Below are 16,508 nucleotides of genomic sequence, written 5' to 3' on the forward strand. Positions count from 1 at the left end.
CCTCAGTAGGAACAGAACATTAGATTGCTCAAATGAAAGTCATAAGGACTAATTCCTTTTGTGCAAGAAAGCTGGTACATCCCCCAAAATGGTAACAATATCCTTGCTGCTACTCAAAATTTCCCAGTTTCTGGTGATAATGTCACAAATAGGTTTGAGATCCAAATGGATTGGGTGAGGGAAGCTAAGGGTCTGGTCCAGTCCACTGTCTGGATTAGTGGTAAGGGGTGTTTGGTTCAAACAAGAACTCTGATTGGATGAGGGAGGGGTTTGGTCCAAAGTAGCGTCCAGCCAGTACTTAAACACAGATTTCAGCAGATGTCCAGCCAAGACGCTTGAGAAAGATACTAATAAGGGAAAGATGTAATGAATAGAATCTATTAAAGAACTGCAGAGAAAACCTCTAAACAGAGTACTAGAATAATACTTTTGAAGATAGACTTTGAATTATGCAGTATCTGGGGCAGTAACATCACTTTTGTAATTTAATCAACTGCTCTTTACCAAATAAACTACACATAAGGAATTTCAGTAAAAAAGACAGTTTTTGGTGGTATCCTCACCCCAAAAAAAACCGAAATGCATAAGACCAAGGGAGGGTGGAGTTAAACTACCTGATATAGCTTCTATAATGTCCTGTTAGATTTCCCACATTAAAATGCCATCTTTAAACAATTGAACTAATCTCTGAAAATGTTCCAACAGGACATCTGTAAAGTAAGTTTTGCACCCTAGTTTCAGAATTTTAATTTAGACCTCCAGGACTGGATTGTGTTATAAGGATTTAGAAATTTTATTCAAAATAACTTTTATGACGTCTTGCAGATTCAGGATAAAGAAATCCCCAAAATAATAGTGTCTGTGAAACAGTCTACAACAATGATTCTTTAACCATTTTATCATATTTTTATAAAATTCTTATCTGTTTTAAAGAAAATAAAATAAAGCTCCCGTTTTTCTTATCTGTACTTGAAGAAAATTATTAAGTTTGAGTGCATGAAGGCCATTATATTAAGCTCTTAAGAGGAACTTTAGGCATTCAGTTTTAGGTAATTTTTACCAGAAAATATTTGCACAGGTCATTTTATACCACTGATAAAATAAAAATAAATGCAAATAATAAACTTGAATGTTGGAGATGCAACCAAGTAGTTAAAGCCAACTGTACTTGTATAATGTTTGAAGACTTCAATATGAGATGGAAGGAATGGTTGCTTTTTCTAGAGGAATGCAGTTCCTAGAGCAACCACCAACATGTGCTTATGGCTCGTTGGACCTGAAATGTATGTGATCTGATTAGAGACGAGCACTAGTAGTCATGGTCTGTCATTTATGGAATGTCAGGAGCATAAAGCAGAATTCTTAGATGCAGTTTCAGATTTTATGGTAATAGGTCTGTATGTAAAAGATGTGAGAGTTAGTGGCTTCTGGTTATGTGTGTTTATCAATATCCATATTTAGAAGGGCAATTACTGCACTCCCATGTTGCAGGCCGACTATATAGGTTCACCATTAAGAGATGAATAGTGTTTGTCAATTGCAGGTGAGGTTATGTTGGTGTAAAAAAGTAAGGATTTGTGAGGAGGGGAGGAAAGTGAGTACATACCTATAAATGGAGAGCCATTCCTGGCTGAGTAGTTGTGGCTTGGGATGAGCAGTTTTGGATTCCCTAGAGCCCTACCACATTTCCCTATGGAGTTTTACCCTATGGCTTGATACAGAAAGTCAGTTTTGCATGAATGTGCATATGTGCGACGTTCATCTAGGCCATTCCCATTTCTGTAACCCGTTATTGAAGCAAGCATTTCTGTCCTTGCATCCAGTACAGCTTAGGATGTTCCTGCATGGCATGTAGAAAGATCAAACACTAAGCAGCATTACTGTAAATTTTATTGGAAAGCTGTGCTCTTGGTTTGATATTCACAGATTGACAACATTCATTTTATTAATTGTTAGTTAAGTGGAGGATGACTTATATGAAAAGTGTTTGTCGAAGTCTGAAAAAGAAGAGCTGGGAGAGAAGAATAGAAACACGATTACAGCCAGAAGGTAAAATTGATTTATTCTTTATCCCCCATGTACACATTTAAGCTCCCTATTTTGAAATGGGGAAGCTTGGACAGTATTCGTGTGCAGCACTGTGTCGTCCTAACATCACCTGTATTACTAAAGACAGGTATATTGTTTATAGGTTCATAGGTTGGTACTAGGCTATCAGCCCTAGGACCTGTACAAGCCTAGCCATAACAATTCCCTGGCTGTTTCTTCCCACAATATTTACTTCCCTGGACCCCTGTCTAGCAGGGTGACTGACGTGATCCCCGGGGTGAATTTCCTATCTCCCATCCAATCATCAAGGTTCCTTTTGAAGAGGTCCAAAGAGGCAGCCTGCTTGACATGTTTGGGTAGTCTCTTCCAGTGTCTGGGGAGTCTCTGGGTCAGGAACCTATCCCTCCAGCATGTTTTGTTCATTGTGATGACAAGGTTTAACTCCCTGGAGTGTGTGTCTGAGTGATTGGGATTTCTTTAAGTGTAGCATGTCCAACAGCTCTGGGTTTGACATGGCCTTGTATGTTAAGCAGAGATCGCCTCTGAGTAGATGATATGTGACAGAGTATAGGCAGAGTTTTTTTAGATGGTCAGCATAGGGCATTTGCTTTAGGCCTGTGATTCTTTTAGTGAGGTATTTATGCGACCTTTCCATTTGTTGCAGATGTCTTGAGAGGTACATAACAAACGGGGCGTTGTATTCTATAATGGGTCTAATGAGAGATGAGTACAGTGGGACAATGACCTCCTTTTTTCTGGATGAAAAGCCCCTAGTGATGAGGTGTGCAATATAGAAGGATTTCCTGACTGTTGTGGCGATGTGGTTATCGAAGGTGAGGCCACTGTCCACCTGTGTCCCTAAGTCTCTTATCACACTTTCTGTGTTTAGTGTACTGCCACCTATGTGGTAATTCATGGGTACATGATTTTTTTCCCAAAGGGGATAACTATACATTTCTTGGCATTGAGCTTGAATCCATGGCTCTGGCACCAGGCATCTGTTTCTGTAAGGCCCTTATGTAGAATATCCACATCATTTGGGGATTCATTAATTGCTGCCAGTTTGCAGTCATCTGCGAACTTTGTAGTCCCTTAGTGTTGGCCTGTACTTCAGAGAAGTAGATGCCAAACAAGAGTTTAGTGAAAAAAATGTTTAGTAGGTGAAGAAATAAAATATTTTGTTGAGTTTAGTTGTAGTCAGCTTTTCAGTGTTTTTTCAAACTACCTTATGGGAAGTAAGTGTAAGCTATAAACTATGCTAACAGGCATGTACAGTAAGGTACAAGTGCAATTCAACCCCACTAACAAAATACATCTAAAGTTGAGCAGTACCTTTGTGTATGGGGACATAGATTGCAATGTTTTTTTTCCCTGTTCCATAAAAATATGAGCAATTGTTTGTGTATAGACCTCAGTCTGTAATTTGGTACTAGATTAATTCAAAGTGGACTTATTTCTCAATCATCCCTATTGGGAAATGGCTGCATTTTCTGAGTAAATGATTCACTGAGTCATGTATTCCTGGCAGGAAGAGTGATTAAATGACTGTATGTTTCTTGATCTGACTATCCACAAATTGTGTATATGTATTTACTTTTCTGATTTTTATCCTTATTTGCAATTAGTTTTTCAGCAAAACAGTATGTCTGTATTATGTATTTGTTATACTTTTTTGCTTGTGGTTCTTTATTATGTTGCATCTGTTGTCTACCGTATAATTACTTATTTTCTTAAATTTCCCCTTGTCTGATTTCATGGCTTGTCTTGCAGGTCTGAGGCTGGTGACTAGGCAGTTCTGACAGGCCAGGGCCAGCTGGCTGATAGTTGTGGATGAATCTAGGTTCAACACCTCACCTACTTAACCTATATAAAATCAAATTTCCTCACTGATAGGGCCTGAAAAAAACACAGCCTTAGCCAACTTGCTGTCAAGCCTCCCTTTCTTCAGCACCTACTTTCACAAACTTACAAAACCACCCAGCTATTCAAACTTGAACAGGGCTGCAATAAAATTTCAAAATTTGCCAGCAGTACATCAAACAAATTTCACCACTGCTTAGCACTGAAACAACTTGACTGGCTAAAACTACCCCATCAACTAAATTTTTCTCAACAACTAGCAGCCCATAACATCATGTGTCAGTCTGAGAAAAGCCCTTCTATTGCCAAGACTGTGAACTTCGCTCCAAAGACCGATGCCTTGTATCTGTTACCAAATCTAGCAGTACAGCTGGAAATGTCATGTACTCCAACCAGGTAGTCAAAAGTATGGAACTCATTGCCGCCAATTATTCGATAGATTCAAAACATACATACCTTAAGATATATATCAGATGTTCTTCTTTGCATGCTCCTTAGCCCCTTAATGACACCTGCCATCATCTCCAAAGCAACTATCTCCTCTTACCCATCTCTTTATCATTAAGTAGCTGATAACTGCTGTTTTTCACTGTAAATATCCCCTAAATCCTTTCTACCTTCACGTAACTCCTCTTGCTTGCTGCTCAACAGTCTGTCTCTACTTTTCCTTTTGCATACCTGTCACTGATCTTCCTCATTGCTCTACCCAACCTACCTGTTACCCTACCTCATGTTCTTAATGCACAATTATACTTTGTTTATTCTTCACACGTTTTCCTTCTGTAAATGTTTGTAAATTCTTTGCCTGTTTTCTTAAATTGCCTCTTCAGTATCATACTCTTTCTACAACATGCACATATTGTGCTGTTTCAACATGTAAACCAATTGTCACATGAATGACCCGTACACTACCTGGTAAGTGCTTCTTTTATACGTATTAGTTCTTTCTGTGTATACCTTTTACAGTCAATTATTGTACTAAGCTATTTGTACAGTCTTCTCATACTGTGTATATTTTTAATAAATTTGTAGTTTTAACAATGTCTTTTTGTACTGGGATTTTATTCTTGGGCCTCTGCTGAAAAAGGGTTACATGTTGCCTAGTCAGACTATCCTGGTAAACAAATGCATAACAAAAAAAAAAATGAATGTGAATGGAGTGAGTGGGAGGAAAGCTGCACTTAATGAGGCTTGCTTTTAAGTTCTGGAGTGGGAAGGACAGTGAAGCCAGCATCCTGTTATCCGTGCATGCTAGGCTTTGAATGACCTGCAGTAGCCTGTCCCCTGTCCCAGAATGCTGAGTGCTGCAACCTCATCTTGGCATGGATATCAGTTGCTTCTTTCTCTGACAGGTGACTGGTTACTTGAGTCACTACCATTATTGATGGAAATCTAAGAGCTTTGCTTATGGGATAGTTTATTAGGTAAGTGGGGGAAACAACTGTTTTTTTTTTGTTTTTTTTTAACAGCAAGCTACACTTCAATAATACAAATATGATATGTGGCTTTAGTTAAATAATTTATTAACTGGGTAAGTGGGCTTGTACCACTTGACCTTTATACAGTCCTACTGTATTGCAAGAACACTCGCAACAGTGAATGAATGTCTTACAACATGGTTACTTCCTGGAGTGAAACAAGCCGTGTACCAGAAAAAAATCCCATGCCTACATGTTAGAAAAGAAGCCGTTTATATGTTAGTAAAGTTGTAGTGAGTATAAGGGGGTGGAATATACATTATAGTGACAAGCTAGTGGACCATACACAGACTGCCCAAAAGTGCTGTTGGACAGAACAAAGTAATAAAATGGAAAAGTAAATGTGAAGGTTGAGACAGTGTGACTAGTTTCTGTGGTTATAATTCTGTTATCTGTGATCTGAAACTATTTGCAGGGAAGGCTACATAAGGAATATGACCATGTTGTTGTATCTTTCGGCTTTTCCCGGTTAGGGGTCGCCACAGCAGAACTCCAGTCCGCTAATGATTGGCAGTAGATTTTTACATACCAAGTTGCCAGCCCTGACGCACAACCTTCAGCAAAGGTACGCCCATTCACGCATGTCTCCACACAGAAGACGCTTTAGCTGAGAATCGAACAGGACAATGTCTTACTATGAGGTGACAATACTACCGCAGCACCACCACCGCAATCAGATCTTTATAAAGAAATTAATCTGGCGTATCTTACCATGTAATTTGTACTGCAAATGGAAGAAAGAGCTGTCTCATTTATCATGTAGGCTAGGAGGTGATCTGTTCCTGAGGGGGCTTGCTGTTGTTTGTGTAGTGAGAATATTGTTGTTTTTGTGATTTGAGGCTGCACAGATGGTCTTTGTTGGGGGAAAGGGTGGAGATAGTTACAGTGAGAATGGTTTGCATTCATTGATCTGAAGCTACTTGAAGTTTTTTTTGGGGGGGGGGGGGCTACTGATTTTTGTCTAAAGTGAGAGGATTTGGCCAGGCCCCTGCACACTTCCTTCAGTGCAACAGCAGGGCTGATCCTGTATGGATAAGGTGTTAGGAACATGGAACAGTGACTGTACCCTGGGGGAGGTAGCATGAAGTTTGCAGCATTTGTCAAAGACTATGCATCTACTTCATAATATCGCATTTTCAGAAGACTGAACTTCAAAACATCGGGACCAAAGTGATGAAAAGCAAATTATGTGATTTTTATGAAGTTGACCCATATATGTGCTGCTCATTTTTACGTGTATATGTGTGGTGCAAATGACAGCTGCTGTGCCTGTGCAGCTTGGCAGAAAAGCTTGTGTCCCAGATCCCTTCACTGTAAGTTGTACCATCATATTCCATTGGGTGTCAACTCTGCAGTGAACCAGGCCACTTTGCTTCCCTAGAATGGGTGAGCTTCTGTGGGCATCTAATACTTAGCCTTCCAAGCTGTTTTATTTCCAGAATTCAGACCTCTAGTCAATCCCAGTATCATCTGGAATCACACTCAGGACTATTCTCTCTCTGTTCTATTTGATGTTCATTATTATGATCACTGCTACAGTAGCCTAAGGGATATTGTTTATATCCTGCATGGGATTTAACAGCTGGCCAGCTTCCAAAGCTTCAGGGCACCTTCTGCATTCTAACTTTTACATTGAACTGAGCTGACTAAAAGTCATGTTTGGGTGCCAAGCCATTCAGGACTTTCTTGCTGCTGAAGAGAGCGACCTCTGCAGGTTTTCAAGGATTGACATCCGTTAATGCTTTTCCATTACTGGGCAGGTAAATTTTCTTTGGGGGAAGAAACCTTCCACTTTACTTTTTCTCAGAGAAAGGTTACTTTTCTGTAAAAGATGTGCATTTACTTTTCTGTAAAAGATGTACATTTAAACTAGAAAAATGTTTTTCTTGACTGATGACTTTTGGGCACTTTTTGGGAGCATACTTAAAACTACTTTTTCTGGAGAAAACTGCTATTTTACTTTTTGGGGGTTTTGGTAAGTGCTCGTAGTGATTTTTGCTGTTTTTTTTTTTTCTGGGAAAAAGATACTTTTTGCTAATTACCTTTTTTACTATTGCTGCTAAGATCCCCTGGGGACTGGGCTCCATTTTCAGCCTGACCAGGAACAAGGTAATAGTTTCTAGACTGGAACTTCTTCTGGCCACAAAAACAGAAATAATGTTAAGCAGCCATTGTCATCACAGCAGGCTGGTACTTTGCCTCAGCCATGTGTGTGTGACTCTGCTGTGGCCAGAGCTGGTTCATCAGATGATTCTTCTTTTTTCTTCAGATCTCCCTGTAGTAGTCCATATAGCCATTTTCTCTACAGCCATTAGGGTCCCCTTAGGGGTTAAAGGAGAGCCAACCTTGTAGTCATGAGAGAAGGGGCAGGGAATGTGCCCCTCTTTAGCCAGAATGTTGTGGCCATTCCTGAAGGAGCCATTGCTGGCAATACTGGGTCTTTTTTTCCACAAATTCCTGTCAAAAAAACATTGAAGGTTAATATATATCTTTTCCTATGTCATTTACTGTGGACAGGAGTAATTTATTGGACTTGGCTCATACTCTTTGACTCTTCTTGCAAAGCATTATCTGTTAAAAGAAAAAGGGATTCCTCTCTCCCAGAAGATCTCCACAAAGAAATTATGTACACTCTTGACAGAATAAACTTTCTCAGAAATTCTGATCTGATGTTCATCTCTTATGAAGGTAAGAGGAAGGACCAACCTGTGCCAAGCAGACTATTTTGTATCAGGCTATTACCTATTGTTACTCCCACCACAACAAAAACATTATAGGCAGGGTCATGGCTGTCTCTTCCAGAGCTTTGGCTTCATCTCTAGCTTTTTGGAAAGGGTTGGACTTGAGAAGTATTGTAGAAATAGCAACTTGGTCCTCTGTGCATACTTTTACAATACATCATAAACTAGATTCCTTCTAGTCTAGGTCAGGCTTTGCTAGGACCACTCATCTTCATTCTCCCAGTTCTTTTAAGCTATAGTGATTTACCCATAAAACTTGGGTTACTGCAGCAGTGATCATGATGATGGAACATAGTGCAGATGAATAAGTAAACTTACCATAAAAATAGATGTTTGAATTATCACTCCTGTAATAGCCCTTACCTCCCTCCACTCCCATTTTTGCCAGGTTGTGGACACCTATTTTTCTTTTGCTAACAATATCCTTTCAAGGCTTTGATCAGTTGGCATGAAAGCTCTGATAGGCTTGGCACCCAAATCTGATTTTCCACATCTCAGATTTTTTTTTAAAGAAGAAACATCTTAGTAAACATGTATGACATCGGCCATCTTACATTTATATCGGCCATGTTACATTTATATAAATGAAAATAAACCATAGAGAGACAGTCTCAGTTGCATAAGTTAAACATTCCAAACCGTGCCAACGCAACTGTAGCTGCAAGCATTATATATAACTTTTAGCATATCCAGTCATTGTTAGTCGACCATTACATAGCTCATTCAAATCCTGCCTTCTTTTAAACCTCATTCCTCCTGTGGATGTATTATGCCCACATTTCCCATTTTCCTATGTAATTTGCTCCTACCCTTTTCTAAATATCCCAGTTCCAGTTGTTTTATCTCGGTTACTGTCTTCACTACTTCTAGCAAAGTTGGTTTAAAGTTTGGTTTCCATTTTCTAGTAATTGCTTTTTTGGCAGCCATCATAATTAAACTCAGCAAGGCCTTACTGTGTCTAGGCAATTCCGATCCTGTGTCATAGCTCAAAAAGATCATCTCCCTAGTTACTCCAGTTTGCTCACACTGCATCTCTGACAGAGCAGTCTGCAGAGAATCTTTAAAGTCTGCCAACTCATTACACTCCCAGAAACTATGTTTCCAGTTGCCTCTTTCTTCTCCATCACACCTCCAACATTTGCTGTGTACCTGAGGAAAAATTATTTGAAGTATGTTTGGGGAATAAACATACCTATGTAAACACTTCCAGGTAAATAACCTAAATCTTCTAGATTTTGTTGCATGTTTGGGAGACATAACATATATACCCCATTGTTTCTTTGTGAATTTCTTATCTAATCTCTCTTCCCAATCCTTCCTAACCTCCTCTGATTGATTCTTATAGTTATCATGCAATATTGTATATACTGTACTAATTATGCCTTTCTTAATGGCAGCTTCTGTTCTAGATTCTACTAAAAACTTTACCAGTGCTGGTCTTTCATTTAGGACCCCCTATTTCTTTGTTTGCCTATACTCTGATATCAGTCCTTGATATGGAAGGCAGTCTCCAGCCTGTAATACAAATAAGTTCTTGGTGTCTTCCCATTCTGTTACCGTTCCCTTTCTAGTTGTTTGTTCCCAATACGTTGGTTGTTTTGCCAGTTTTCTCCAATATAGTCCTGCTGCCTCTTGCCTATAATCTGTATCCCTAATTGCAGTCATCACTATTGGCAGAATCTCCTTTATCCATTCCCATGTTGGCTTAGTTCTTGGAAGACCTTCTGCTACTTTATGAATGTAATATTCTGTATGATTATTGTTGTTCTCCTTAAAGGTCTGTATCCAAAATCCCAGTCTCTCCCTGTTACTTGAGCTTCCTGTCTGTTTCATCATCATGTCTTTCCACTTTGAATTATAGTTTTATGCTTGTGGTATGTTTAGGAGACTTAACTGTGTTGCTCTGAAATACCTCTTCAACTCAAGTAATCCCAGTCCATCCTGTTCTGTTGGAAGAATAAGCTTATCTCACTTGACTGTTACAGTCTTCCCCTCCCAGATAAAATCCTTCAGCTATTTATTAATTGCTATCCACAACTGGTTGTTAAAAATATGCCTGGCTAGTGTATAACACTAAAGGGGCTAAAAACATTTTAACTTCTTGTATCTTACTGTTGATATCCATATAACAGAGCTTCCATTTTCTCAGTCTTTGTATTATCTTTTGTTTAGTCTCTTCCCACATATCCTTAGCTGCTGCACCGGAATTGTTTTTAATCCATATGCCTAAATACTTCATTTTATTATGTCCCCATAAATGTGGATATTGTTGAACCAATTTGTGTGTGGGTACATAATTTACTACTATTGCCTTTGTTTTAGCTTCATTAATTTTGTATCCTGAAAAGGTTTGAAACTGTCTCAGTATGTTCCACAACACTGTAATGTCCCTCTCTGGTTTTGTCATATATAAAATAATGTCATATGCAAATAGAGCCAGCTTTTCTTGACTACCATACTAATTATATCCTTGAATTTCTGAGCCCCTTATTTAATTTGCCACTGGTTCTAAATATAATGCACATAACAAAGAGACGAGAGGACACCCTTGCTTGCTTCCTCTATTAAAGCAGAGATTAGCAGAGGGGACTCCACCCACTTTAATTTTCACCTCCGATCCTTCATATATCCTCCTAATCAACCTTATCATTTTATCAGGGAATGCAAATATTTCCATTGCTCTACTCATAAATTCCCAACTTACTCTGTTAAATGCTTTCTCTGCATCAAGACCCACCAGCAACAGTGATATATTTTTTTTACATTCTACTTCCCTTTGGATCATCACTGTTCTGTTTATGTTGTCAAATGTTTGCCTCACCTCCACAAAACCAGATTGATCCTTATCTGTCAATTTTGATATCACTTTTGCCATTGTTTTAGTCATTATAGACATACACACTTGAGATGGACTTGTATGAAGCTGGGTCTGATGGAGCTTTACCCTCTAAGTATTGCATTCTGGAAAAAAGCAGTAGTAGCTGTTGGTACTTCTCCTCCTCTTAAAATACTGTTAATCAAAACCTTCCAGATCTTTATCAGTTTTTTCCCTCCAAGTTTCCAAACTTCCACAGGAATACATTTTTATCTCATCTCCTAGTGTCCTGTTATTAATTGAGCCTCCTCTCCCTCTAGGCTTGGCATATTTAATTCTTCCATAAACATTTCCATTTGTACCCTTTTCTTGATTTTTATATTTCTCTGCTTTATACAGACGTTTTTATAGAATTCCCAAAATATTTCTAATCCTTCTACAGGATCCCTTGTTATTCGTCTTGTTATAGGCTCCCTAAGCTTGGTGACAGCCCTTTCTACTTTCTGTTGCCTGAGTCGTGCTAAAAGGTTTTGTACTGTAGAGTTATCAAAACACTGTTGCTTAACAGCAGCCTTCCTAAACTCATGCATATTATCGAGGTAATCCCTTATTTTTTATCATTCTGTACCTGCTTTTCCTCTTCTGTGAGATTCCCCCTATTTTGCAATACTTGTCAGTCCCTCTAAATCTCTAAATAATTTTTATTTCTTAACCATATCCCCCTTTCTTTTATTTCCACCCTATTTTTAAATTCCACTTTAATTTTATCCCACTCCCTAGCTCTATTTTCAGAAGTTTCTATCTTCTCTAATAGCTGCCATTCCTTAAATTCCTGATTTTTCAACAGATAGGTGGGAAAGTGCCAGTGTTTTATTTTTATTTCATTACCCTGTGTTTTTATTTTAGTTATTATTGGAACATGATCTAAAATAGTTATTGGGTGCATATCAAAACCTTCGATTAAATGCACATGTTCCTGTGAAATGTAAATTCTGACTAGCCTAGCCATTTTTGTATCTTGGGAAATATGTAAATTCACTTCAGTTTCCTAGTACTGAATTCATATCTTCCATGCCAGATATTTTCATAAATTTCTTTAAAAGCTACCCTCTTTTGTTACATTTCCCTTTCTGAGCCCTCCAGACACATCTTCACTGTTGTAAATCAAATTTCAGTCTCCACCTATAAGTAATATTCCCTGCTGAAAGCTGATTATTTCTCCCAGAATTTTCTTTGGCTCCATTATAGCAATTTTTAGTGGAATATAAATACATGCCAGTGTAATCCTCCTCCCTTGACAGGAGCTCTTGTTGCAATTAATATTAGTACTCCTCTCTTTTCTTTTGCCCCAGATATCCTGCTGAATAACCATCCTGAAAACCTTTTTTTTATCTAATTCTCATGTTCATTTCTTTCCAGGTGTGTCACCTGTAGCATAGCTGTTTGCACTCTACATTTTTAATATAGTTCACTACTCTTTCTTTTTTGTATTTGTCTGTGAGACCATTAACGTGTAAAAACACTATAGAAAGAATCATATTCTTGAGGGATTATTATTCCCACATTTTATGTATAACAGCTTTTTTTTGTTAAGTGTCTAATTCCAGCTTTTGTGTTGCATGCATGCACTGTTTGGCAGTTTAATCTTTTATACAATTGTTTCTATTCGAGCCTGTGTCACATCTTGCAGAATTTTTTGTTTTGTTGAAAATCCCTCAAATAAAAATGCGTATGTACACACACACACACACACACACACACACACACACACACACACACACACACACACAATCTAGCTAAACAGAAAGAAAGATTATCCATGCTAAGACTCATGGTAGAGCCTGTGATTCTATTGTGTGCTGTCTGGTTTTGCCTCATCTTTATAGCTCTCCCAGCTGGGAAGACACTTGAATGGTTTCAGAAAACATTTTCTCTAAGTAATTTCGCTTTATCAGATTGTCTGCTAGTGACATGAGAACCAGATACAGAACTGTTTACTGGAAAAAAGACCTTATAGTATTCATTGTGAAGTTGTTCATTCTCGCCATTCATTCTTCACTGATGGGTTTGGAGCTGATCCATCGGCTCCAACACGGCCGTTAGCAAAGCTCAAGGTTTACCAGTGGCGTGAGATCAAGCTCCTTATCCCATGATGCACTGCTGGAATTACCCCAGATCTAGTTTGCCATGGCATGGATCTCAGGGGTTCTAGTTCGCTCAAGCCTTTTTTGACACAAAATCGCTATTTGTAAGTCTTTTTTTAAAAACTTTATCTCTTATAGATAATTATTCATATATAGCCCTGTAGTTGTCTCTTTAGACCTCTTCCCTTGGTGCTTCATAGTTTAATATATTTGTAGCAGCCTTGTGCGTGGCCTAGTTTTCAGTGTGTGTTTCATTTATATTGCTATATTGTGCATAGTGTAGATAGTGTGCTGTTTCACATTTTGTAGAGTTGGCCTTCCTTTCTCAGGCCATTGTTAGTGTGTGTTTTGTATTCAGTTGGGCCTAAGGATAGCTTCAACTTTTAGGCTATATTATACTGTTGGCCTTTTTTCTCGGCCATTGGTTAAACGGTGTTGGGTTGTTAGTAGTGTTATCTTAACTTTCTTCTAGTCTGTATATTGCTTAAAATGTCTGAGGAAAAAGACAGGCACCCAAAGCCTGGATTCAAAAAATGCCCAGACTGCGGGCAAAAGATGTCTCTCACTGATGGGAATGTTCAGTATGTGTATTGTTTGGGTGCAGTGCACTTGCAGGAGTCCTGTTGCATTTGCCATTCCTTTTCCTCAAGGGTTATTTTAGAGAGGAAAAGGAAGCTTGTGGATCGAGGTTTACTGAAGCATCCTTTTACTGAAACTTTGTCTGACCAGGATGGGGCCAGCAAGTCCTCTAAATCATTAAAATCATTTACTGATTCCAAGGCATCTAAAAAGTCTAAGAAAGTGGAGTATTCCGGGACTTCGGCTCCACAGCTATCTGAGCTGAGTGTCTCTTCTTTTCGGAGCCGGCCCACTGTCTTGGAACCGTTCTTTGAGAGACCTGTATCTCCACTCCTCTAATCGGCACCTTCGGTGCATTTCTCTAGATCGTCTGTCAGCCTCTCGGATTTGGGTATGGACTGATTGGTGCAGAAGCTCTTACGGGCACCAGGCCTTGCCAAGTTGTTGTCGGCTCCGACCCCAGTGTCTGAACCGAAGACCATCATTACGGATTTAACTGCTCCTCCTCAGAGCCGTACTGGATCTTCGGAGCCGGAGGGGGCCCTCCTGCTGTTCATGGAGCCTTTGGATTGGAGACCTGTCCCGGTGTCATTGGTTCTATCTACTCTGACAGCCTCGGTGCTGACTGGGGACTCTAGGGGCTGATACTCTCCTGTCGGGTCCAGGGAGAATAGTCGCACCAACTTGTCGGTGCCGACTCTTTTTCTCAGGGCCTCTGCTCGGATGAGCTCAGCTCCTACCTCCGGCTCAGAGCTCACGGCCTCGGTGCGGGAGGGGATGGCGGTTCCCTCAGATCCATCAACTCCTTCTCATCGGAGCCATGTTGCCTTCGAAGCCATGAGGAGAGCCTTGTCCCCAAAGACATCCTCGACACCAGGTATGGCCTCTTCTTCCCCCAAAGTGCCTGTGTCCACTTCTGCCTCCATCGTCCAGGCCAAGCTTAGGAACTCTGAGCCTCAGGTAGCCCCACAGGGCGCCTCTCCCACTGAGGAGGCCCCCAGGAAGAGATTGTGTAAGAGGAGACACTTGGACTCCCCACAGGAGTCTTTGACATCTGATACTGACTTGGATGAGTTGGAAGGGTCCCCCTGATGCCCCGCTGAGGATATCTCTTTTGCGGAGATGCTCAAGATCCTTAGGTAGAGGGGTGATTGGCAGTCCAAAAGCCCTACTCTACTGAGGACAAGCCAGTTCTCCTGAAGGCTTTCGGGTCTCAACCTTCCATCTCTTGGGTGTCTCTGCCCTTCGATGAGCTCATGCAGCTGGTTACTTGAAGGGCATGGGAGTCACTGGAGTCCATGGAGACTGTCCCTCAGAGGCCCAAGAAGTTAATTTCTGCACCCATAGATAAAGATTTTTTGTCCAAGGGAGTCCCTGCTGATGCTATGGTGGTGGTGGCGGCCACCTAAAAGGAAATTTCTGAGACTTCCTCGATGATCCGTCCTCCTAACAGAGAGTCCAGGATCATGGACCGTTATGGGAAATGCATGTTTAGTTCAGTGACATTTACACTCCGATCCCTGAACTATTTGACCCACTTCACCATACTGAAAAGAGATCTCCTTAAGGAGTTGGGAGATACTCTTCAGGGTACTGTAACTGCAGGAGCTTCTGAAAAAAATTGCCGCCCAGCTCGCTAACCTAAACTCCATCGTGAACTCGTCCATGCGTCTCATATCATATGCAGCTGATGGGACGAGTAGACCAGCGGGTACAGGAGTTGCGCTAAGACGACATTCCTGGATGCACTTGTGTTCCTTCGTGGGGCCCTTTAAGTCTTCATTTGTCAACACCCCATTTGATGGCTCATCTCTCTTTGGGCCCAAAGTGAAGGAAACCCTTACCAGGTCTGAGCAAGAGGAAAAGACTCTGTCTGCCATCGGAGTCCATTTCTCCACCCCTACTCGGCCTTACCCCAAAGGCCAATGGAGAGGAAAAATGTGGTTCCGAAAAGCCCAAGGAGCCTTTCAGGACACATGTGGCCAATCCCCGTCTAGGGGCAGCGGAGGGGGTAACAATGGAAGACGCCGCCCTCGTGGCAGAGGGGGTCAGCAATACCAGGGTGACAGAGATTGCTTCTCTGGTCAAATCTGTCAGCACTCCTGAAGGGAGGCCCGACTGTCCTGCTCTGGAGGCAGCCGGGGGTCACTTGTTTTTATACCCAAATGCCTGGCAAGATATAACAAATGACAGCTGGGTACAAAGCATTATTTCCAGAGGGTATTTCATACCATTCTTCACCCAAACTACTCGCACAAGAAGAATCCCGGATGTTCCACCCAGTTACAGTGAACAAGCAACTGTAGAAGTTTGCAAGTTGCCGAGTCATCCAGCCAGTCCCAGCAGATCAAATAGGATTCGGAACTTACTCAGGATTCTTTTTGGTTCCAAAGAAGACAGGGGACTGGAGACCTATTTTGGACCTGAACAGACTCAACCAATTTGTAAAGAAAGAGAAGTTCCAGATGGTCACACTTCAGTCGATACTTCCTTTATCAGGGAAAGACAATTGGATGTGCTCGATAGATCTCAAGGATGCGTACTACCACATAAAAATGGCCAGGCCATCCAGAGATAATTTGCGTTTCCTGCTGGGAGCCAGTCATTATCAGTTTCGAGCCCCGCCCTTTGGTCTCACTACAGCCCCCGGAGTGTTCACCAAATGCATGGCAGTGGTCACGGCTCATCTGAGGCATCTAGGATTCCAGCTGTTTCCATACTTAGACGATTGGCTCCTTACCTCCTCCACCAGGCATCAACTTATTCAAGCAAGAGAATACACTCTGACACTCTGCCATCACTTAGGCATTACAGTCAACTCAGAAAAATCTGTCTTGTTGCC

At 40.7% G+C, this 16,508-nt stretch overlaps 1 protein-coding gene across 2 annotated transcripts in view; it reads left to right on the top strand.

Moving 5' to 3' along the window:
• PGS1 (phosphatidylglycerophosphate synthase 1) overlaps positions 1–16,508 on the top strand; it is a 2,908,952-nt gene that overhangs the window by 30,732 nt on the left and 2,861,712 nt on the right. The window lies entirely within an intron of this gene.

The sequence above is a fragment of the Protopterus annectens genome, chromosome 4.part0 (assembly GCF_019279795.1).
Source record: "Protopterus annectens isolate FY-2018-M chromosome 4.part0, PAN1.0, whole genome shotgun sequence".
Lineage (NCBI taxonomy): Eukaryota > Metazoa > Chordata > Ceratodontiformes > Protopteridae > Protopterus > Protopterus annectens.